Source organism: Ursus americanus, chromosome X (assembly GCF_024610735.1).
Source record: "Ursus americanus isolate L20-20 chromosome X, mUrsAme1.1.p, whole genome shotgun sequence".
Lineage (NCBI taxonomy): Eukaryota > Metazoa > Chordata > Mammalia > Carnivora > Ursidae > Ursus > Ursus americanus.
In genome coordinates, this window is record NC_142164.1 from 20,156,447 (window position 1) to 20,179,555 (window position 23,109).

Consider the following 23,109-nt stretch of genomic DNA (forward strand, 5'->3'; position numbering starts at 1 on the left):
TTATAAATACACAGACTCCTACATGGAGTTATTGATCAGCTAGCAAACATGTGCCGCACGGTTACTGCATGCCACAGTACGATAGGCCCCGGAGATAAGAGGATGAGTAATAAGTAAGAGGACTCCTGCCCTCATGGCCATATAACCTAGTGGTGGTCGCAGGCAGAGCAGCAGGAACCATCAGTGCAACACTGGTGCTGGGACTACGCTGTGTGAGTTCAGATCGGAACTTTGTGACTCCTCACAGTGCTTTACTCTCCTGCTTCTATCTAGTCTAGGCTTTTCTTTCACTGACCAAAGCATTCCATCCTATAGTTGTATCCTGTCATCTCTATGAACAAAAATACGAATATGTTTACTATGCTTAAGTGAACATGTGTAAGATGCTTATTACAGAGGATGGAGCTGATGTTCTTTGCTAAAGAGAATACACCTCTTTCTCTTCACTTTTCCTCAGCCCCTTCCTCCTTCCTTCCTCTCAGAATGTCTACAGTCTCCCCCGCTTGTTTTCCTCCTTCTTGTGGGTCTTCCTCAGGTTCCAGTAAGTGCTCTCTGCCCATGGTTTGTTTTTTTTTTTTTTTCTCCCAACAGTGGAGCGCAGTGGAAAGGGCACTCCTGGATGTGAGTCTCAGCTCTGCTGTTCGAGCCTGGATGGCCCAGGGCAGCTACTTACCAAGGTCTCCGTAGCTTCATCTGTAAACTGAGGGGAACAGAGTAGATTATCCCTCCACCCTCAGTTCTTTTTTTTTTTTTTAAAGATTTTATTTATTTGACAGAGACAGCCAGTGAGAGAGGGAACACAAGCAGGGGGAGTAGGAGAGGAAGAAGCAGGCCCCCAGCGGAGGAGCCTGATGTGGGGCTCGATCCCAGAACGCCGGGATCACGCCCTGAGCCGAAGGCAGACGCTTAATGACTGAGCCACCCAGGCGCCCCTCCACCCTCAGTTCTAACCTCCTGCGTATGGAAAAGTCTCTCAGGTGCTTGTTCACCTTGCCATGGGCTCAGTTGCCTTTCATCTCTAAGGTCTAGAGCAGATGCTAATGGGACTCAAAGCTTTTGGCAAGTGTCTCCCCATATGGCCTCTGCTCTCCCTTTGGCTCAACTAGATTAACAGGTTTGGTTTTTTGGGTTTTGTTTTTTAGTTTATGGCTTGTGATTCGTCTCTGACCCGGCAAGTTACAATCAGAACCCCTACAATCCCTAGAAGTTGCACTTTGCCTTATTTGCTCTCCATGGAGAGGTTGACAGCCTGAAAACTGGGATCCATGAAAGGTGGCATCCTTCAGCCCCTAAAAAATCTTGACTTCAAGCCCAGAATTTCCCCAGGAAAGCTTTATGGCAGGACTATTCTTAGCCATGATCCTACCACATACATCCCTACCCAACCATTTAATGGTTCCCAATCCCCAACAAACACACCCTGCAGAGCTGGTGGCTGGATAGCCACCATAACCCAGGGCAGCCATCAACTTGATGCCGATGGAAGAGCTCACAACACCGCCCCTCATGCCACATAAGCCCTGAGCCCCTAGACCAGCCTGTACACCCACTTCGCTCTTGGTCCATGGCCATTTTCACATGGTTATGGCCTTGGCAGAAACCTGCCCTGAAGTGCAATGACAAGCAAGCCAAGAAGCTTGCAAGTTTACCACCCAGCTCTTACCGTAGAGACAGCTGGAAACTGTATATACAGGGAGGGAAAGAAAATCCAGTAACATGATTTGCTGGGTGGACAACTACCCCTCCAGAGGGGAAGGGGAGCTTTAGGTGTTTCAAAGGAGACCAGCAGAGCTCCTCCAGCTTGAAGCCTACCCTGAGCAGGCCTTGAGGCCCTCAGCCACCTTGTTAAGACTAATATCCCAAGCAACTGGTGTGGGATTCTGGTCTTCCACTCCAGCGGGAGTCCTCAAACTAATGGCACAGTGGGGGTGGGGGGGGAGAAGGGGAGTGCTGCAAACAGGGTATCCTTGGTCTCAAAGTCACTGCCACCTCAACCTGGACTGGCCAGTACCAAGTCCTAGGAGGAAGGGCCACAGTGACCTTTCAGGTGATCAGCTTGATTTAATGCAGGGGTGGAGGGCAGCTCAAGGCTCAGAGCACTCTACACTTGTCCCTTTGGTGGCACAAGCCCTTGTGCAGCCATTCATTCCAACAGGAGGTTCCAAAGAGACCTCAGCTATCAAGGAACTCCCGGCCCAGAGGAGGTCCCCAGACGCCCCGCTCTCAGCAGGCGTGCGCTGTGTGAGGTGGATAATTGCCAAAGAATACCTTGGTGGGAATTTTGCCGGAGGTTGCAAACATGCAGCTCCCCCAGGGCACTCCCTGTGCGCCCCAGAAGAGCGCGGAGTGGCCGGGCTGGGACAGAAGCGCGGAGGTCTCGGTGGGAACTCTCGCCCGCCACTTCTCTCCCAGCTGCCCCACGAAGTCCTCCCCGGGAGTCCTCCCGGAGCCGCCCCTGCTCGCCAGACGGGACGGGAGGAAGGGGGGGCGGGAGCAGGAAAGAAGGGATTGAGGGGGAAGTTTCAAGGGGTGTGCCGGGGAGGGGGGAGGATTCTCATGAGTCAGCGGAGCGGGCTCAGTGTGACTTCATTGCTTCCCGAGAAGAGGCGCCCGGGGGCAGGAGGCCGCTCAGTGTGCAGCAGCAGGAGTGGAAGGTCGGAGCCCCCGGCCGCCTGCGCCGGGCAGGACGTGGGACAGAGCTCAGGGATGGCCAGGTCGCTCGGGGCTGGGGTGGCGAGGGGAGGCCGCGCGCGGGCCAGGAAAGCTCCGGGCAGAGGAGCGGACCTCTCCTCTCCTCCTCCTCCACCCTCGCGGTCGCCAGTTCCCGCCTCGGCCCGAGACGCTGCGCAGCACGCGTTCCGCCTGCAGGTGGCGCCGCAGAGGCACCTTGGGCGCACTGCTGGGGGTCGGGGGTGGAGCTCAGCCCCAGCGGGGATCCGGGGCTCGGAAGGCGCGCGAGCCCAGAACCGGGGGGAAGCGAGGGAAAGGCGGGAGGGGCCGCCAGAACCTCCACAGCCCCTCGGGCCCTGCGCTCCCACCCAAGTGGCGGGAGAGTCCGGAGATCCGACCTGCTGCGCTAGCGCCGCGGCGTGGGGCTGGCTCCTGCGTGCTTCTTAATAGTCCCTTGGGCTACCTCCTGAGCCCCGCAGAGCTTGGGGCGGCTCACCTTCAGCAAAGAGATTGTGGCTGAGGGGCCGGCTTTCCTCTTCGGGGATGGCGCTCTTGACCCGCGGGCAGTAGAATGGAAACTTTGAGTCGCGTCTCGGGCGTTGGGGGTGGGTTTCCCTGAACAGCCACTCTCTAGCCTGGCTCCCCTGAGACCCAGAATGCATCTCCTGAACAGGGGTAGACTGGGGCTGGGGCTGGGGTGCAGTCTGGAACCAGGGCTCAGCCTAGGTGAGGGGCAGGGGTTCAGCTTTGGGCTGGATGTAGGCCGATGGTTAGGGATTCCGCGCGTCTCAGTCCAGTTTTTGGCAGCTATAGAAGGAAAAAAAAAAAGCTAAGAGGCCCATTTGGGGCTCAAACTTGCAACCTTGTTCTTAGTAGATAGGGCTTTGTGTTCTACCTCCTTGCAGGCCCTGAGCTCTAGAAGTCATGATACTGCTGACCTTCCCGTGTTGGTTGATGGTTATGTGGTGGCTCTTTAGTTAACATATTGAGAGTATCAAGGCACAAAAATAACCTGTGGCCAGACACCTTTAAGCTGAAAAAAAAAGAGTTGTTTGGGGCTCCGGCCTCATCCTTTCCAGAGGCTCCAGTGGCTATTCCCATGATACAACTTCACATAGAAATCTATGGGTAGAGTGTGTCTCCCATTTCTGTGCCAAGCTATCAAAGCTATGCCCTGTGCCAGGACACCGCTTCTCCTCTGTCAGTCAGTCCGGCTCCCCTGCTTTCAGGATGTCCAAAGCCATCTGAGAAAGTTATCCTTAGGATTTTCCATAAAGAAGAGGAAAGGGGTAAAAAAAAAAAAACACCAAAGCATCCTAAACGTTTCACTGTGTCTCACTGTGTGCCAGGAGAAATACCATCTGTCTCCTGCCCAGACCTCAGAGCCGGGGCCTCCTTCCTACTGGGCGGTGCCCAGCTATTCCTGGAAACCCCCTCCTTTGGACTAACCCCCTCCCCAAGGTGTCTCCTCCCAGAGCACGACCTAGGAAAAGGATCATATTGTCAAACTTGGTGTCTCCAGCCCCTCTTTGGGTTCCTAACCTGACCTGTGGCGGTCCTCAGCCTGCCCACTCGCTTGATGCCCTCATGCTGGCTTCTCCTCTGGGGAGCAGGGCCTGAGCTGTGGCCTCTCCCTCCAGCCTGGCCCTGCGCCCCACTAGGTGACTGGGAGAGGATCTGATATACTAATTTGTGTTAATGTGATAATGGGCGCTAATGGGGTCATGTGCTAACCACAGGCCAATTTCTAGCCCGGCCTCACAGCCTCAACCCGGAGTCGAGGCTGTGGGGATGGGAATTTCAGGCTGACTAATCTCCACAGCCCACTGGAGGGGGCGGGGGAGTGGGAGGAACCGAAGCCCTGGGAGGAACCGAAGCCCGGGATGATCCCAGAGTGCTGGTGCCTCGGTTTCAGTTTCATCCTTGGCTGACACTTTCCTCCGATGAGTGGAATTGCTTTGGTTTTCCTCCAGCCCCTCTCCCCTCCCCAGCTGCCCCCCTTTTGGATCACTAGCTTCCCTCGGCCAGCCCTTCACTTTGGAGGGGAGAGATGGGAAGATAATTTGGCAGTGATGAGGAAAAAAATGTACACGTAGACACCCTCAGACACACAGACTCACATACCATGCTGCCTTGCAGACACACACACATGCGCACGCCCTCCACAAACACACACGCACGCATGAGGGGACTTGCCACTCACATCCAAGAGTCAAGCTCACATGCGTGCATGGGTGCACACACACACACACACACACACACACACACCCTCCCTGCCATGGTTGCACCCTCACTCATGTCTGAGAGACCCACACGGACACACACATAGGCCGGCAAGGCCCCACAGAGACCTGTTCCACACACAGACCCACACACACACACTCTCACACACTAACCAGCAGCAGCAGCCGCCGAGTTGGATGGCTTCCTCAAAAGAGGGCTGGAAAGTTTGTTTGCTGCCAACGAAGGGGCCTAGACATTCCGTGAAATGACTCATACTGCACCTTTATAGACATTAAGTGTTGTGTTTTTCTGGATGAAACAACAACAACAGCCCTCGACCCCCGTTGTGATGGCAGGGTGGGGAAGCTGCGTGGCTGCGTTCCTGTTGGGTTTCCTTCTGGTGCACGTCTCCGGCTTGCCCTTGCCTCCTGTGGGATGGGGCAATCCCCAAAGAGCAGAATTCCCTACCTCCTGATACAAAGCTCAGCCCCGAACCGCCCCTTGGCAGGATGTGGAGTGGGGGAAATTCGGGCTCTCCAGGCCCCCTCACAGCCTCTCCCGACTCCTCTACTTCATCCCCAGACCCAAGGATCTGGTCTGGCCTGGTGCCCCCATTCTGATGTCCCAGTCGGAGCCCTTCCTGATCTCTCCTTCCATCCAAGCACCCCATCCCCACCTCTCCTGGGTCTGTGCGTACTGCCACTTCCGAACACAACTCCAGGGGGCGCCATTCACCATGTGTATAATATGTAGCACCCCATGCCATGTGACTGGTGCCTCACTCCCTCCCCTGAGCCTCTTCTCCATCTGAGAAGGGAACACCCAGCTTAATGGCTGCCTGTTCCCTGTCCCCCAGCACACTCAAGGGGCCACAGAAATCAGTTGGTGCCCTCCTCCAGGAAAGACTTTCATGTTGACATCCCTCTGCACCCCCATCCCAGTCTCTGCCCCCTAGCAGCAGCCCCTTGGGCCAAGGTCCCCTTAGGCCCACTCGTTTTTCTCTTGCAGGCGGTGAAGGGAGGCTCCTTTGGAGCGTCATTTGGAATCTCCAGAGGGCTATGGAGTACAGTGAGGCTGCCAGCCACACAAGATGAGTGTTGGCCTAGCAGATGGCAGAGGTTGAGGAGTTAACTCTGGCTCACTGGACAGTGCCCCAAAACTCCGGATGCCACGCTGCCTCTGATAGGTGCCCCAGAGTAAGTGCCTGCTCTTGGCCCTGGTCCCAGGGACTTTTCCATGCTGATTCCTGGCTCCAAGATAGGGGCTAGAGGCCAGTAGGATTAGACTTCAGGGAACTTGTCCTCATTTGCTGAACTCTGCTCGAAGCCACTTCTTCCTTATCTTTGGCAAATGAATCAAATGATTGGGTCCCTCCTCCTCCCCCCACCTCAAAAATCTCCCACCAACCCAAGAGCGCTGGCCTGAAGGGCATTGAATCTCTTTCCCAAACACTAGGCCCACTCCCAGCAGTGCATGCGGTGCGGACAGCGCCTCCTAGCAGCCACTGCATCCAGGATGGACATACGGAGCCCTGACTCAAGGCCCACAGCACCTGCTAGGTCAGGTTGTCATCTCATTCCAGGCAAACCACCGGAACTGCTGTCCAGCCTCCAAGAAGTGAAACCCGGGGGTCCTCTGAAGTTTTGTAGGGGATCTTATGGTGTCAGAGCCTGTCCGGGCCAAGGCCTGGAGGGGAAATGTGTAACTCTCCATTTTAATGAGAGCAGCGTGGGGGGGGGGAACCAAGTGACTTTCCAAGAGCCTCAGCCAAAGAAGGTGGCTGGCCAGATGAAAGTCATTATCTGGGAACTCGCTCCCAACTACACCTTCCCATCTGCATGCCTGTGCTTTCGCCTGGGCACAGCAGCTCCCACCCCCATCAGCTCCCATGATGGACCTGGGCAAGAGACGGCCATCTGGGGAAGGAGCACTTTGGTATAACCTATCTCAAGGAATTCTTATCTTTTGCAGCTACCCAACAATCTTTTTTTTTAAGATTTTATTTATTTATTTGTCAGAGAGAGAGGGAGCACAAGCAGGGGGAGCGGCAGAGAGAGAAGCAGGCTCCCTGCTGAGCAAGGAGCCCCATGTGGGACTCAATTCCAGGACCCCGGGATCAGTCCTGGAATCATGACCTGAGCCGAAGGCAGACGCTTCACCGACTGAGCCACCCAGGCGCTCACTACCCAACTGTCTTTTTAGGAGAAACACTTTCTATGCTGCTCAGTCACAACCTGGGACGTAGAGATTTCTGTTTCCCATTTGGAGCTTTCTAGGGCCTTTTCATGTAAGCCCAATAGAGACAAATCCGGAGTTATTGAACATATCAACAGAGGAATGGTTGCTGTTTGCACAGAAAGGATTATAGGGGGCTTCTCAGCTTTACAGGCGGGAGGATTTTTTTTTAAACTATAATTTCTCTCCTGGCTTTTGAATATGCATCTCATTCTGAAAGTCTGATTGATGGGTGACTTTTCTAACTTGTGTCTGTGGTGGAAAGTAAGGGCCATGGCTACAGAGGCTGTGGCACTGTGGTATTTTGTTCCAGCCACAGGTTTGAATAGAATTTGTTGAGGCCGAGGGGTTAAAGGAGGGGGGAAGCAAACAGCCACCTTGTCTGTAAAGAACCTGGGGTGATGTGCAGAGGAACATAGGCACTGCTTGAAAGAGGGGACAAAGAGGGGCTGAGAAAGCTGACAAGGTGGAAAGGCAAGTTGAACACAGGAGTGACTAGCGAGCTAGCCCGGCACAGGCTATGGGCAGCCAGGAGGCCCTCTGCTCTTGGAAGGACACAGGTTCTGAGGCTTGAGAGGACTGAATCAGAGTTGGAGGGTGGGGGTGGGGGTGGGGCAGGCTGGAAGCAGAGAGGCTGAGAGTGCACACACTGGATGGTGCAGCATGGCCTGGGCATCCACGGGCAACTCGAGAAGGGGAATTCCTGCCAAGTCAGGGAATGAGCCATTGGCAGAGACAGCATGGCTGTCGTCAGGAGTAGTGATCTCAGTCCGTGGGCCCCACCTGGCTGGGGCTCACCCAGTGGGCAAATGGAAGAGCTGAGAGCCAGGTGGGGAAGGGCTGGCAGGCTGGGGAGCAGCAAGGTCATGGAGAAGGGCAGCCTGGCTGACCTGGAGCCATGGAGCCGGGGAAGTCACTCCTGTGGACCATGGCTCCCCAAGGGGAGGTCAGCACAAGATTTTCATCAAGGGAGGGTGGGGTTTGCTTTGGCAGCAACTCCGAGATCCTGGGGCTGTGGTTAGTTCCCAGCGTCTGGGGAAGGTAAGAACTTATGGGATTCCCACTAGTGGGCTCCAGATCATTGGCAGGTATTCAGGCCAGTCCCCGGTTAGCTGTTAGCTGGTCGGTACAGTGCCCTCTCCCCCTGCCCTTTCCAAGAGGAAGACCTCTCCTCTGGCTTTTCCATGCCTTGAGGCTTCAGCTCTGGTTTAAACCACAAACACTCTTAGGAGGGATCCACCATTAGTCTTCAGCAGCTTCTGGCCTGGCCTTATCAGCCTTCCTCCTGGAGAGCTGGGGTTGAGAAATTTGAAATGAGGAGGACGATGCTGCTGAAGGCAGCTAACATGGACTGAGGGCTCACTAGGTACCAGGCACCACTGCCATAAACATAGGTCATCTCATTCAGTTGTCACCACAGCCTTTCTTTTCTTTTCTTTTTTTAAAGAGGGATAGCAGGGGTTGGGGGCAGAGAGAGAAACTTAAGCAGGCTCCATGCTCAGCCAGGAGCAGAGCTGGATGCAGGACTCAATTTCATGACTCTGAGATCAGGGCCTGAACCAAAATCAAGAGTCTCATGCTTAACTGACTGAGCCACCGAGGGGCCCAATCACCATAGCCAGTGTAGGTTCTTATTATCCCCAACTTAAAAATAAGGGAAGTGAGGCTCAGAGAGTTTAAGTGACTTGCCCAAAGACACACAGCTGGTAAATGGTGCAGCTGGAATAGGAAACCAGGTCTGTCTGATGTCAGGGACCATTGAACTCATTGCAAAATGGAAAAGTGTGTGTGTTTGTATCTATTAGTGAGTCTCAAGGTCAAGATAAAGGGAGCTTAGGGATGGCTGGGACCTACCACGATTTTGAGAGGGGAGCCTCACGGACAAGAGACCAGCAGAAAATGGTGTGGCTCCAGGATCAGGAATCCCCTGGGGAAAGCATGGCCACTTAGAAAAGAAAAAATGGAAATCTGCTCTTGGTGCTTATTCCAGGGACTTGATGTAGGTAGGCAAGAGATCTCAAGGGCCAGTGCCCCAGTCCAGCCCCTAGGTTTTTCCCTCGGAAACCTATAATCTGCAGCTGCCTTCACTGCCATCATCCACCACCATTCCTGTCCCCCAGTCTTGTGCCAGGGACCATCCTTTCCCAAGGCTGGGGAAGCAGGCTGATGCTGGTGATTGAGCAGGTCCCTGAACTTCAGGCCCTTTGGCCACCCCTGCCATTCATAGGGCCTTCCTCCTCTGAGGGCCCCTTCAGCTTTCCTGCTTTCTGCCAAGGAGCTGCCAGGGCTGAGACTTGGATGGGCCCTTCCTCCAGACCATGTAGAACCATAAGAAGTGACTATTTCTAGCCATCTCCCTCACAGAGCCTCCTAGCTGTGGGACCAGGTGGAGTGTGGGGGCTTGTATGGATGTGGAGGCAGGTCAGAGGAGAGGGTAAAGGGGAGATAGAATGGGAGCCTGGGGTTCATGTGGATGCCTCAAGCAGGGCAGCTTGGCTTTGGAGAGAAGGGGGGCACCAGCTTTTTCCCAGCACCCCAACTCTGGCTGCCTCTGCACCTGCTGTGGCAGTCCCCCACCCCAGCCCTTCCCCTAATTCATATCCGCCTAGTCTCCCCCACCAGGAGCCCTAGGATCACTTCCCTAAGAAGTCCCCCAAACTCTCCAGTCACCCCCAAGCACACGATGATACATTTGGCCCAGGATTCCCCAGTGTTTGGCATCTTGCTCCTGAATTGTACCCTCTGGGCATCTCCTGGCCTCACCACCCGCTCCGCCCGCCCCTGCCCTCCTGTCAGGTCCGCACACAGCAGGCGCTCAATAATCTGGAGTGCAAGGGTGTGGGCCAAAGGCGTCAAGCCAGTGGCGTGTGCAGGCCGAGCGGGCCGGACATAGCCATCCAGGGTCCCCGGGGAATAGATTTCTCTCCGAGGCATTGTGTGGGGGCTTCCCGCCGGGAAGGGCCCCGACAGGGAGCTGAGAGCCCCGGACCCGCCGCCTGCTAGTGGACCGAGGGTCGCGGGCCAAGAAAGGGGTGCGCGACGTGGGCTCTGCGGGGGCCCTGCTCTCGCGGTCGCGGGGGGCGAGCGAGCCGCGAGGTGAAGGAGAGGCCGCGCGGGCCCCTGGCACGGCTCCCCCTGCCGTGCTGGCGACCGCGGCGGGCCGGGGGTGGAGGGGCGCTGTTTCCACCAAGACGCCTCGTCCCTCCCTCGCTCCCTCACCCACCCCGCCCGCCCGCGGTCCCTCCCGTCGGTCCCTCCCTCCGGCTCTTCCCTCCCTCCCGCCCTGCCTCCTTCGCGCCCGCCCCAGCCGCCGCCTGCGGGGACGTGTGTGTCTCTAGTGCAATTTCCCCTTTCGCTCGGGTGTCTCAGTGCAGGTCTCCGCCAACTCGCGCCCCCTCCCCGGGCGCCCCCGCCGCCCCCTCCCTCGGCTTGGCCCTTCCCGGCGGCCACCCAGCTCCCCCCTGCACTCCACCCCGCCCCCCGGAGTCGTTTTATCAGGGGCGCCGCCGTCTCACCTGGTATTTGCATCTCGCCCTCCAACTTGCCATTGGCGGCGCGACGTGTGGGAGAGCCCTGCGCCTCGCCCGCCCGGACCAGCCTGCCCCGGCGCCGAGGTGAGTCACGGGCGCGGGGCCGCGGGGGCAGGCGGGCAGGGAGGAAAGAGGGAGGGAAGGAGGGAGGGGGACGGTGGCCCCGGCGGCCGCGGGGACCGACCGGGCGCCGCGCTCAACTTCCACTTCTCCTTTCGCCGGCGCCGAGAGCCCGGCGCCACTGGCCCGGCCCTGATTCCGAGGGGAGAAGGCGGGCTGGGGGAGGGCGGGAGGCGGCTGGGGACCCTCGCCTGGGCCCCCGGAGTGGGGAGGGGACCGCAGCTACTGACCCCAGCCCGGCGACCGAGCCCGCTTGGCCTCAGGTACGTCGATGGCGCCGGTTCTTCGAGCCTTCGGGGACCTCGAAAAGTTTGCCTGAGGGCGGGATCTGGGACGCTGGGGCCCCGCCGTGTCGGGGTTGGGGGCCCAGGGAATGGTGGGAGAGCCGCGGCGTGTTGAGTCCCGCCCTTGCCTCGCCCCACCGCGTGTGTGTTGGGAAAACCGGGCTTCTGAGCCGGGGTTAGAAACGGAATCGAATTCCCGAGCCAGGGTGGGAGGCCAGTTTTCCCGCGCCCCGGGCCGCGGGCGTTCCGTGACAGGGCCGATCGTGACAGAAGGCCCCCAAAAGCTCGGTGCTCGAGGGCGGGAGGTCAGACCGTGTGGTGGCGGGGCTGCCAGATTGATCGGGCGGCCCCTAGAGCCTCTGGGGCCAGGCGCCTTAGTGTAAAACACACACTCACTAGTGTAAAAGAGACGCGCGCGCGCGCACACACACCTATGACTTGGATGATTGGATCGCCAAAATAGAGACCTCTTGGCAGGGGCCAAAGTTTCCGTGTGAGCAAGAGGCCAGCCTTCCCGCTCCCGCGTTCCCGCTCTCCCGGTTTCTCCCGCCTCTCCGTTCCCTCCTCTGCTGCGGGCGAGGGGATTTAGCAGCCACGCAGCGCGGGGTGCCATGCCGGCAGCGCCTTGCTTTGGGGAACTGCTGAGGCGGTATCCGTTTTATGAATTTCTCGTCTCTCCGCCGCACCCTAATTCTTCTGCTCTTTCCTCGGGACTGTGTGTAGGTACATGGCCTTCCTGACCAGCGTCACCTCCTGACCCCTTGGTACCTCAGCTCAGTCGCGTTCTCCCTGGCTACCCCCCCACACACCCCGCCCTGGGATTTGATGGTAGTTTGATTCCTGCCCCTCATCCCTATGCTCGAGATAGAGGCCTGTCTGGTCCTGCAGCTTCTTCTGGTTAATGTTTGACAGTTCATTGTGGCTAATCATTTTAATTAGCTCTTAAAGTGGGGAGGAACAGTTAACCTTGGACTTCTCGATTTTGGCCTGGTGGGGCCTCAAATGGGAGGAGTGCTAGGGAGGTGGGGAGGTAGGAGCGGAAGTGAGGTCACCACCCCAGGGCCTGAGCCACCACTGCTTGGCCCCAACAGCTGGTGGGCACGCCCATCAGGGACTCACCCCCTGCAAGCTGACCCCTGGCCTGAGTGCCAGGTTGGAGAGGGGTGAAGGGAAGAGATCTAGATCTCCCCCTGGGGGAGACAGGACACTTTGGCACTAAAAATACCTAGGGAACACAGACGCCCGGTGAGAATGCAAATCCCTCTTCCCAGTTAGTTGCACAGGGTTTTACCGGTTAGAAGGCACTTTCTCAACCAATGATTCAGTGGACCCAAAGCAGAAACAGCCTAGTGAGGGAGCTGTCTTGAGTGAAGTGAAAGACTTAACAATCTTGGAGGACTTGTTATCCTGGCTGGTGTGGGGAAGAGGCTGCCTTGCATGTGGTTGTTTCTGGGGCCGGGTTCTGTTCAAAGCCTGGGATGTTTTTTGGGGGGGGGGTTGTTGAGCAGGCTCCACGTTGCCACCCTCACCCAGCCTCTAGCTGTGAGCCGAAGGAGTGGCTTGTTTGCAACTATGTCTGGCATTCCTCCCACTGCTGCACTGTTTGCTCGGTAGTTGCTCTGGAACTGGCGCCCACCCCTGGACAAGCTGGGGGCCTGAAATCCACTTTCCCCCTGCCTAGTGCTAAGTGGTGGCACAGTGGCTTCTGTCTTCTCCGTCTTATGTTGGGATCTAAAAATGAGGGTGTTGTGGTCTGTCATTCACAGACCTGATTGATAGACTATCGAAAAATGCCCCTAGCCTGCAAAATTCAGGGCTTTTGTCTCTGAAGAGGCCCCGCCAGGCGCAGGCTGAGGGGATTGCTTTCCCCGGGAAATCCCTGCTCCTAAGCTTGGCCTTGGCCCTTGCCACCCCCCACCCCCACCCCCAACTTTCTCATTTTACTTTCCATCCCTAGAGCCAGACTGTCTGGGTCTAAAACCCAGCTTTGTTATTTACTAGCTATGCAATCCCAGGCAATTGTATGCCTCAGTTTCCCCATTTGTCAAATGAGCCCTACCTCATAAGGTTGCTCCGAAGATGAAATACATCAATACACATAAGCTGCTTATTAGAACAGTGTATGGCGCATAGTGAGCACCAACCAGCATTATGGTATTACCTAATACAGTGCCTAAAACTCATTCCACTCAACAAACATTTGCCAAGAGCCAGTCCCCATAGCGGGCATCAGTGAAGTGGCAGCGAGAAAATACGGAGTTGAAGAAGATGCCACATGCCTTCCAGGGTTGCGTATAGCTTCTGTTGTAGGCCAGAGTTGGGGTGCAGGGTGTGGGAGGGAGCCAGGGAGAGCGTCTAGGTCATCTATATGAATAACCATAATTCTTTTTTTTTTTTTGACAGAGAGAGAGACAGCCAGTGAGAGAGGGAACACAAGCAGGGGGAGTGGGAGAGGAAGAAGCAGGTTCCCAGCGGAGCAGGGAGCCCGACGTGGGGCTCGATCCCAGGACCCTGGGATCATGCCCTGGGCCGAAGGCAGATGCTTAATGACTGAGCCACCCAGCCGCCCCATGAATAACCATAATTCGAAGTCAGGCTGGAATACATGAGCTAGTATGGGGATCCAGGCATCCCAGACTTGGAGGCTTCTCCTTGCCTGGGGACCCTAGCTGGGTTCTGGTCTGGATGCACCCTTTGAGCTGTTTTGGAAATTGGATAAATGGTGGGGAAAGGGGGACCTGGTTGCTTCATGGGCTGCAGGTAGCATGATTTGTTGGGTCCCAGGGCAGGACGGCATTACTTAGCACACCCCCCAAACATCCCTCTAGCCCTCTGGCACACCCCCACCACCTCTCGGAGGTCCCCTGCTGAGCTGAGAAGGGCTTAGGGCAGCCTTCTCTTCTCAAGCTTGGGCCAGACCCCAACCTGGGCTTGGTTATCTCTCCAGGATTCCTAAGCTGCAAAGAGGTTTTTGGTTTCACTGCCAATTTATTCCCTTTGTGGTTCTCAGACTGAAAACTAGTTCTGCAGGGGAGAAAGGAAGCTCATCCGAGGTACCCAGAATCCCATGGGCACTTTCCTAGAGGTCAGGGGCTTTTCTCATCAACACCAACCTGCCTACAAATCTCTGGCTGCTGAGCCTCGCATGGCCGGTAATAGTGGCTGCGCCAGTAATGCCCTCTAGCTCAGGCCCCAGTGCTGGTTGCCAAGGAACTGCTGGTCGGGGTGCTCATGAGGGTTCTGACCTCACAGGGGCTGCTGAGTTTCAATTCAACAGCCATTTATTAACACCTACTGTGTGCCCAACCTGTGCTAGGCGCTGTGGAGGAGACGAAGGAAGGAGGTGGTGGGGGAAAGATGACTAAGACACTGAAACAATCAGAGGCGAGGACAGGCAGCCAGATCAGTGGCTGGTCAGGTGCTAATTGTGCTTCTCGGAGCAGGGGCCAGAGGCGGCCAGGGCTCTGAGGCCAGGGCTCTGAGGTTGGCGGTTGGAGGAGGGAGGGAAGGCTTTGTGAGGCACGAGCTAGACCTTGAAGGAGGGGCGGGGCAGTGCGGGGGAGATTTGGCTGGGCAGAAAAGGGAGAAAAGACGCCTTTCTCTGTCTTCCCTAGCTACAGACTGACCTTCGAAGCCTGAATAATTGTTTGGCAAATGCATGTCACATAAAAGACCAGGTCAGCCAGTGTGGGTGGCTCAGAGCAAACCCCCGATCTCCACTCCAGGAGATAGAAAGTGGCCAGCCCAAGCCCGGAGCCCAGGGAGCCCAGCATGTATTGATAAGACACAAAGGATAGGCAGGCTTCCCTGCCACCCAAGCTGAGGGGATTTCATTTTGAGCTCCCCACCCCCACCAACACACACACACACACACACACACACACACACACAAGCCCTGGGGGAGGTGGGTGGAGAGAGGGGAAGAGAGGTAGAGGGCACTGAAGGGACAGGAAAACTGACAAACCAGTGGTGTTCACAGCGGGCATGGGCTGGTTGGGTCCCACCTTTCCCTAGGGTTCTGGGATTTCTCTGAAAGCCGGGAGGTTCCAGTGGAAGACAGATTTTCATTTCTTCTGTCAGTTGGGAACCCAGGAGTCTAGAGAGTCCCACATATTTCTGCTCAGACCACCTGGGCAAGGGCAAGGACTAGCCATATATTTGTTCCACTGCTTCTGTGTCTCCCATGGCTGAGTGTAGAAAGGAACCTATTTTTTGCTGCCTTTAACTGGAGAAAAACAGCCGGACACACACATATCCTTCCCTCCCCCGCATCATTTTTCCTCTCTCACTGCCCTCTTTCCCTGCCCCCTCCCCGGCACGTTGCAACACCACGGGGACACACTAGAGTGCCCTGACTTCTTGGCTGGGAAATCATGTCCTAAGGTGAGTTTTTTGGCAGAGACCCCAGCCTTCTATAGGAGGAGAAGGAGGCTCAAAGAAAGGTGTTTCATGCAAAAGGGTCTGCAACGGAAAGTGCTGGAACATTTCTTAAACCAACAAGAAGAAAGAGGTTAAGCAGCTTGCCCAGGTTGAGCAAGCTTTGCCTTAGGTTCCCACCTTCCTGGTAGACCATTTTATTGTTCCAATGCTGGTACTTCCTGCTTCTCAGTCCATCTGCCCTTCCTGAAGCTTCCTTTCCTCTTCTGGTCTAACCCAATATCCTTCCAGAGAAGTGTGTTGTCTAGAAGGGGGGACAGCACAGGCTCTCTGTGTTCTCATTCTAGACCTACTGCTGACTGACTGTGTGAGTATGGGCTAGTCACTTCACCACGCTGGGTTTCAGTGCCCACCTCACAAGTTCGCAATGAGGATTAAGTGAGATACTGCATGTAAAGCCCTCAGCATGGTGCCTGGGACATAGTTACTGTCCCACAGGTGTTAGCTGTTGTTATTCCTGTGGCTGTTGTTGTCGTCACTTCCCTTCACACACCCTTGACTTTGCCAACTCCAGGGATCAACCACTTCTCTGGCAGTGTTGGCAGGGCCTGCCATACCCATTCCTAAAACTGAGAGGGAGATTTTCCGTACCTTTCTGCTAACGCTTTGTTAAGTCTGCCATCACACAGAGGAAGGAAGGGACGTGGAAGAAGATGTGTTTGTGGAATAGTTTTTCCGAGTGGTGGGCAGTGGTCCTTAATGTTTTTATTAACATTGCCATCTTTATCTCTTCGCTACTCTCCTCTTGAGTATCATTTGCTGCAGGAATAAGAAGTTAGTTCCTTTGAGAGAAGGCCTCATGTTGCACCCCTGACAAGAATTTAGCAACCATCGGTCTGTTGTTATTACCCTGCTGAGTGTAGAGTTCTGGGAGCCAACTGACCAGCCACTCCTCACTTTCTCCTTCCTTTTACTAGAATTAGATGATGCGTCCATTCTGGGCCAATGCCCAGAGGCCTCAGGTTGGAGCTGGGGCACTGTGTTTGCCTAGAAGAGTTCCCAGGGGGCTGTGCGCCATCCCCATTCGAGGCCTCCCAGAAAGGTACTTTGGAAGTTCCATCTGCCATCAGTTGGATTGTGTTTGCCCAGGAAAAACTGGACCACCCATGGACCACCCCTGAGCTACTTACTCAGTCCCTTGGTCTCCGCCCCTCAGGTTAGAACTGCTAGGCCTTGGGGGATGGGAGAGTGGGCAATTAGTCTTAACCTCCCCAAATTCCCGATGACCTGATAGCAAGGAGGTACTTAGACATAGATTTAGGAGATAATTTGTCTTTTTCCCATAATGCCCCCAGAGGATAAAAGAGGCTAGTTCAGCTCTGCCGATTCTGTGAGAATCCATGCACAGAAAACACCTGTCTCATTACATTAGGTGACCACTTTCTTGGTGCCACACTGATCAAAAACAACAACAACAAAAACCACCACAGCAGTCTCAGCCTCCTGCTCTGAAGGATCTAAACCCCAGTTCTAGATCTGTAGTAATACACATGCACTTAACCCCATAGTGGGCTATTTGCATACTGTAATATGGTTGCCATTGTAATGATAATTAGCACCTCTATCTCGGTACATAATTATCCTTTCTTTGTAGTGATTAAAGAGCAATTCAAGACTGTGCAGGATTAAGAGACTCTAGTCTCCTAGCAAGTTTGATGATTATAATACAATATTGTTAGCTATATTTACTATTCTGTTTATTAGAGCTCTAGGGCTTATTTACTACTCATTGTAATAGTTTGCATCTTCTAGAGTTTTATGTAATGGAATCATATACTACGTACTCTCTTTTTTCTATGGCTTCTTTCATTCGGCATATTTAAGATCCGTCCGTGTTGTTACATACATCCATATTTTATTCCTTTTTATTGCTAGGTAGCATTCCATCGTATGGAGCTACCACACATTATTTATTCATCAGTTGATGGACATTTGGTGCCTTTCCCCCCCATGTTTGGCTATTACAAACAAAGCTGCTATGAACATCTGTGTACAAATCTTTCCATATAGCTACATATGTCCTTTTCTCTTGGTTAAATACCTAGGAGTGGAATGGCTGAATCATACAATAGTTGTAGGTTCAACGTTTTAAGAAACTGTCAAACTTTTTCCAAAGCGGTTGTACTCTTTTACATTCCGGTCAGTAGTGTGTGAGTTCCAGTTGCTCTGTGTCCTCACCAACACTTAGTGAGTCTTTTTAATTTTAGCCTTTCTAATAGGTGTGCAGTGGTATCTCATTGTGGTTTTAATTTGTACTTCCCTGAAGATGTACTTACTTGTCACCAATATATCTTCTTTGGTGAGGTATTTGTTTAAATCTTTTGCCCATTTTTAAATTGATTTGTTTGTTTTTCTTGTTGAGTTTTGAGAGTTCCTTTTAGATTCTGGATACAAGAACTTTATCAGATGATACGTGCTTTGTAAAGGTTTTCTCTGAGTCTGTGGCTTGCCTTTTCATTCTCTTCATAGTGTCTTTTGAGGAGCAGAAGGTTTTAATATCGATGAAGTCCAACTAATCAATTTTTACTTTTATGGATCATACTTTTGGTGAGGTTTCTAAGAAGTCTTCACCTAGCCCAAGGTCACAAATATCTTATGTTTTCTCTTATAAGTTTTATAGTTTTAGGCTTTACATTTTGGTCTTTGGTCCATTTTGAGTTAATTTTTCTATATAGCAAGAGGTGTGAATTCACATTCATTTTTTTCTTTTTACATATGGATATCCAATTATTCTAGTACCATTTGTTGGAAAAGCTATTGTTAGGCTACTGCAGTTGTCCTTATATATGTGGGCTTATTTCTGGACCCTGTATTCTGTTTGTTTTTTTTTTAAGATTCTATTGATTTATTTGAGAGAGAGAGAGCACAGGAGCAGGGGCAGAGGGAGAGGGAGAAGCAGGCTCCCTGCTAAGCAGGAAGGCTGATGCAGGGCTTGATCCTAGGACCCTGGGATCATGACCTGAGCCGAAGGCAGAAGCTTAACAGACTGAGCCACCCAGGCGCCCCTCTACATTCGTTCTGCTGATTGATCTGTTTATCTTTCCACCAGTGCCAATTTTTTTGATTACTGTAACTTTATAATCATTTTTGTTATTTTTCAAAGTCGTTTTTGCCTATTTTAATTCTTTTGCAATTTCATATGAATTTTAGAATGAGATTGTCAATATCATTTTCTTTTAATACTCAGATTTATCCTACTTACAATAATTGTTATAACAGGTATGTTTGGCTGTGCTTTTGTGATCTTATTTTATAATCATGGGTGACCCTGATGTAACTGTCACATTAGAAGATGCTTAATCTTTTCATTGATATTCTTCAGCTAAAGAGTTCCATAAGTTTACAAAGTTATGTATTTGCAAAATAGGACTGTATTATTTGTCCTTCATTTATGAACCACGTTTGGTGACTGGGTCCATAATTATCTGCTCCAAAAATCATTTTATAGATGCTAATCATATCCCTTTCCAACCTTTTCTGTCTAGACAACATAACACCTCTTTTTTAAAAAACCTGGGTGCCTCATTTGGTTAAGCATCTGACTTCAGCTCGGATCATGATCTTGGGGTCCTGGGATCAAGCCCCATATTGGGCTCTGTGCTCAGTGGGGAGTCTGCTTGTCTCTCTGTCCCTCCCCCGGCTAGTGCTCTCTCTCTTTCTCTCTCTCTCAAATAAATAAATAAAATCTTAAAAAAAATAAAAAAGGTTTTCTTCATATAGTTACCCTCACACCCCATTCTTTTTTTCTTTCAATATTTATTTATTTATTTATTTATTTATTTATTTATTTATTTATTTATTTTTGAGAGAGAACGCAAGCCAGGGGTGGGGGCAGAGGGAGAGGGATTGAGAATCCCAAGCAGCCTCTCTGCTGAGCATGGAGCCAGTCTTGGGGCTTGATCGCAAGACCCCAAGATCATGACCCTAGCTGAAATCAAGAGTCAGACTCCTAACCAACTGAGCCACCCAGGCACCCTACATACCCTATTCTTCTGAATTATTTTAGGTCTTAGACCTGATCCAGGATCATGAAATCTTTCCAGACAGTCCAGTGATGAGATCAGCACCTAATATTCCCAGGGTGGAAACACCAGGATTTTGTACAAAGGGAGATGAGCTGATTGATCATCAGCTACCTTCTCGATGCAGCTTGGAACAAATGACTCTAGCTGGTGTATGTTTCCCCAAACAGAGACAGGGAGCAAGAGAGGCCAAGTAGTATTTGAGGCTGGAGACCTTTGTCCCCCAACTCCATCCCTATCTCCACCCTTAGATTATAGCTCTCAGATCTGTCAGGACCTTGGGTCTCTATTGTAGAGATCTCACTTGGACAGACACTTTATGTGAACTTAATTCATGAGTGCCCAGATCTGTGCTAGAATCAGGAGAAGAGCTAGGTCTTGGTCCCATGGATTTGACTGCCTGTTGGGGAAACAAGTTACACACATGAAATAATTAAAGAACAGTTCAAGCCTCTGTGGCATTAGATCTTGTGCTCAAATTTGGGCTATCAGCATTTAGAAAAGGGGGCTCCATAGGTGTGCACTCTACTTATCAGGGTGCAACCAGCTCCATGGGTCTGGGGACCTTGGTTGGGACCTTGCTGGATGGGCATTATTTGATTAACCAAAACAGAGCAGCAAGGGCATGGCTGGCCTGAGAAACTCCATGAATGAGCCTGGAATGTTCCCTCAGGGGACCATGAGGAGACCACTGGGCTTCAAGCCCAGGCTTGAGTTGGGAAATCATGGGAAACAATGCTGAGTAGGTAGGGTGGGGTCAGACTGTGAAGGACCTTTGGAAACCAAGCAGATGAGTTTGGATTGTAAACCTCTGCCAAGTACGGCTGGTATGGCCACAGCCATAGATCTAAATGTGTGCCCTGGAGTAGGAGTTGGCGACAGCTCAAAGACTGAGGGAGGAGCTCGGCAGAGGCAGGGCCACGACTGGAACTTCATCTTCCTTACACCCAGTCAGTGGGCTTTCTGCTGCACCAGGCCTGGTTGTTAGCTTTTCGAAGGCTTTCACATCCACTCCATACAGCTTCCTAACAGGGACCACAGGCAGGGGGAGTCGGTGGTGAAGGCCAGATCGCTCCATGGCTGATGGTGTGAGGGGAGGCAGAACCCCTGAGAAATATCCACCTGGCCCCAGAGCCACTCTCTAGACTAAGGCAGGGTAGCTCCAGATGGCCTTTTTCAATGAAAATGTGTTAGGAGAGAGGTGATGCATTAACCTAGTATCACCCACTAACACATTAACACTAAATGGTTTGTGATTTTTCAGAGTGGTAGTGAAGTCATTCCTGGGGAGATGGGATGGTGGCCTATGGAGTCCGGGCTGCTACTAGGGTCAGTCAGAGAGCTCTGGGTAGCATGAGGTCTATACTGGAGAAGGGGACAGGAGGTCCGAGGCTGTGGGAGCCATGTGACTTGGCATGCCTGTGGTTACATAGCCCATTAATGGCAAAATTGCCTTAGCAGAGGTTTTCCAAACTTGCCCACCCAAGAGCCCCAAACTATTGATTTATATCCTAGAGGCCTAGAAGGACACAGTCTCATAAATTTTTTTGAAGTATGGCATTTTATCGTAAGTGTGACTGTTGCAAACTACTGCCTAAATATATTTAAATTGACTTATCAGCAAGCACCATGGAAGCTGCTGAAAGACTCACCGGGTTGCCTGCTGTGTGGCTTGGTCAGCTTTAGCAAGCAGGCCCTGTCTCTGTGTGACCTGCTTCTGGACAGATCAGAACTTACACTTTCAGGATCTTTGCCCAAAGTGCTGGAAGGCATATCCGCCACCTGCAGCGTGTTCATTTGCCTGCTGTCCCCATCCCTGTCCCCCTCAAACTTACTTGATGGAAAAATCTAAGCCCTTGTGTCCCTGGGGAAAGTCGTTGTACTTGCTCAGTGGTTAGCTCTGGCCTTATCGCAGCCTTTGGTGGGTGAGTGGATCCCAGGGTGGGATGGAGACAGTGTGGAGCTCATGAGACTCTGAAGTGGGTATGGATTGGCTGAGGCTGTGCCCACAGATTCCCTAGCCTTCCCTCCTCCACCACACTCCCCCTGTCGCCCCTCATTCTGTCCCTCCTTTAGCTTGGAGTGTTTACAGTACTTCCAGTTAGAAAAAAGAAAACCTGCCTGTACTCTCAGAGCCTAGGGTTGCCCCTGTTCATCTCTTGGTGGCTGAGAACAGAAGAGCCGTCAAGGCCTCCAGGCCAAAGTTATCCTTCTTAGTGACCCAAGCATCTCATTCCTGTCCCCATAGCCTGCAGATAGAGATGATGACAATATACAAAGAATGCATGCCCTCCCCCAGCTTGGGCAAGGTGGAGAAAGCGCTATGAATATTCAGATTTCACTCCGGCAGGCAGCAAGCCTTCATCCACACCCCCAGCCTGCCAGAGGTGCAAGGGGGGGTTCCAGGCTTGAGTGCCTGTAGTGACGAAACCACAGCAGGTAGGGCCCTGGGCAGGCTGTCTGGGCTGGGCGGGGCGGGGCAGCCGGCTGGGTGAGGCCCAGATTCCCCAGGCTGATAAGACAGCCTGTAAACACCCAGCAAGGGGAGGGGGCAGAGGGCAGGCGACCAGATGGCAGGAGAAGGGGGGAACCGGAGCCCAGGGCTAGCGGCAGGAAGTGGGGCTTGATGTGGAAACATCCTGTCCAGCAGGGGCTAGACCAGTGGCCATCAGCGATCACTCCCTCCACCAAGGAGGCAAGCTCAGCACAAGGTGGGGCTGCCTGGGCACCAGGCCAAGAACCTGGTTCCCCACATCTCCAAAGGACATGATCAATGGGTCTCTATTATGGGTTATTCTACCACCTAACACTGCTGGTGGGGGGGAGAAATCAGGACCGAGCTACCTGCCCCCGGCTCCCCCACCCCGACCATGGAGAAACTCAGCAGAGAATTTGACTCTCACAGGGAAGTCCCGGTCATCACTATCAGCGAGAGCATCGATTGGAACACCTAATTGTGTCCAAGACCTCCTGCAGCCCTCTGAGAAGAAGCACATATTTGACACGCCATTCTGTTTCATCTTGTAGTACTTTATAATTAGAACCTCAAAGGGTCAGAGCTTGTGGGGACTTCTGCAAGGGAGCACCAGACTCATTTGCTTGACTTTACAGATGGGAACACCGGGATCCAGAGAGGGCCAGGGACTTGGTGACGCTATGGCAAACCTAAATTAAAGCCCCTGGTCTACAGCATTTCCCACTGCCTACCCTATTGCTTTAGGCCCAACCACCAGCCCTCATGCATGCGGCTGGTCCTGCTTTGCACACTCGCTCAACCTCAGCATTTATCCTTGCTCAGGGTTGTGGGGAGGCTGGTAGGAGGAAAGATCCTCAAAATCAGAAATCAGAAGTCTGGAGTCTGCCCTGAACTGCTCTGTCAACTAGCACATGGCTTTGAGTGAGCTGCTGCCTCTCTCTGGGCCTCATTTTTGTTTGTTTTGTTTGTTTGTTTGTTTGTTTGTTTTAAATAAGAGTTTAATTAGGGGCATCTGGGTGGCGCAGTTGGTTAAGCGTCCGACTCTTGATTTCAGCTCAGGTCATAATCTCAGGGTTGTGAGATTGAGCCCCCAGTCAGGCTCTGTGCGCTGG

The 23,109-nt window shown here is 53.0% G+C and overlaps 1 protein-coding gene across 2 annotated transcripts in view; it reads left to right on the plus strand.

The window, feature by feature from the left end:
• Positions 1 to 10,604: 10,604 nt before the first annotated feature.
• ELF4 (E74 like ETS transcription factor 4) overlaps positions 10,605 to 23,109 on the plus strand; it is a 38,955-nt gene continuing 26,450 nt past the window's right edge. The window contains exon 1 of one of the 2 annotated variants that reach the window (XM_045793827.2): positions 10,605 to 10,742. The gene's annotated coding sequence lies outside the window, so the exon portion shown is untranslated. Of the gene's footprint in view, positions 10,743 to 10,897; positions 11,042 to 23,109 lie in introns of those variants that run through there. The other variant, XM_045793828.2, reaches the window with a different exon arrangement.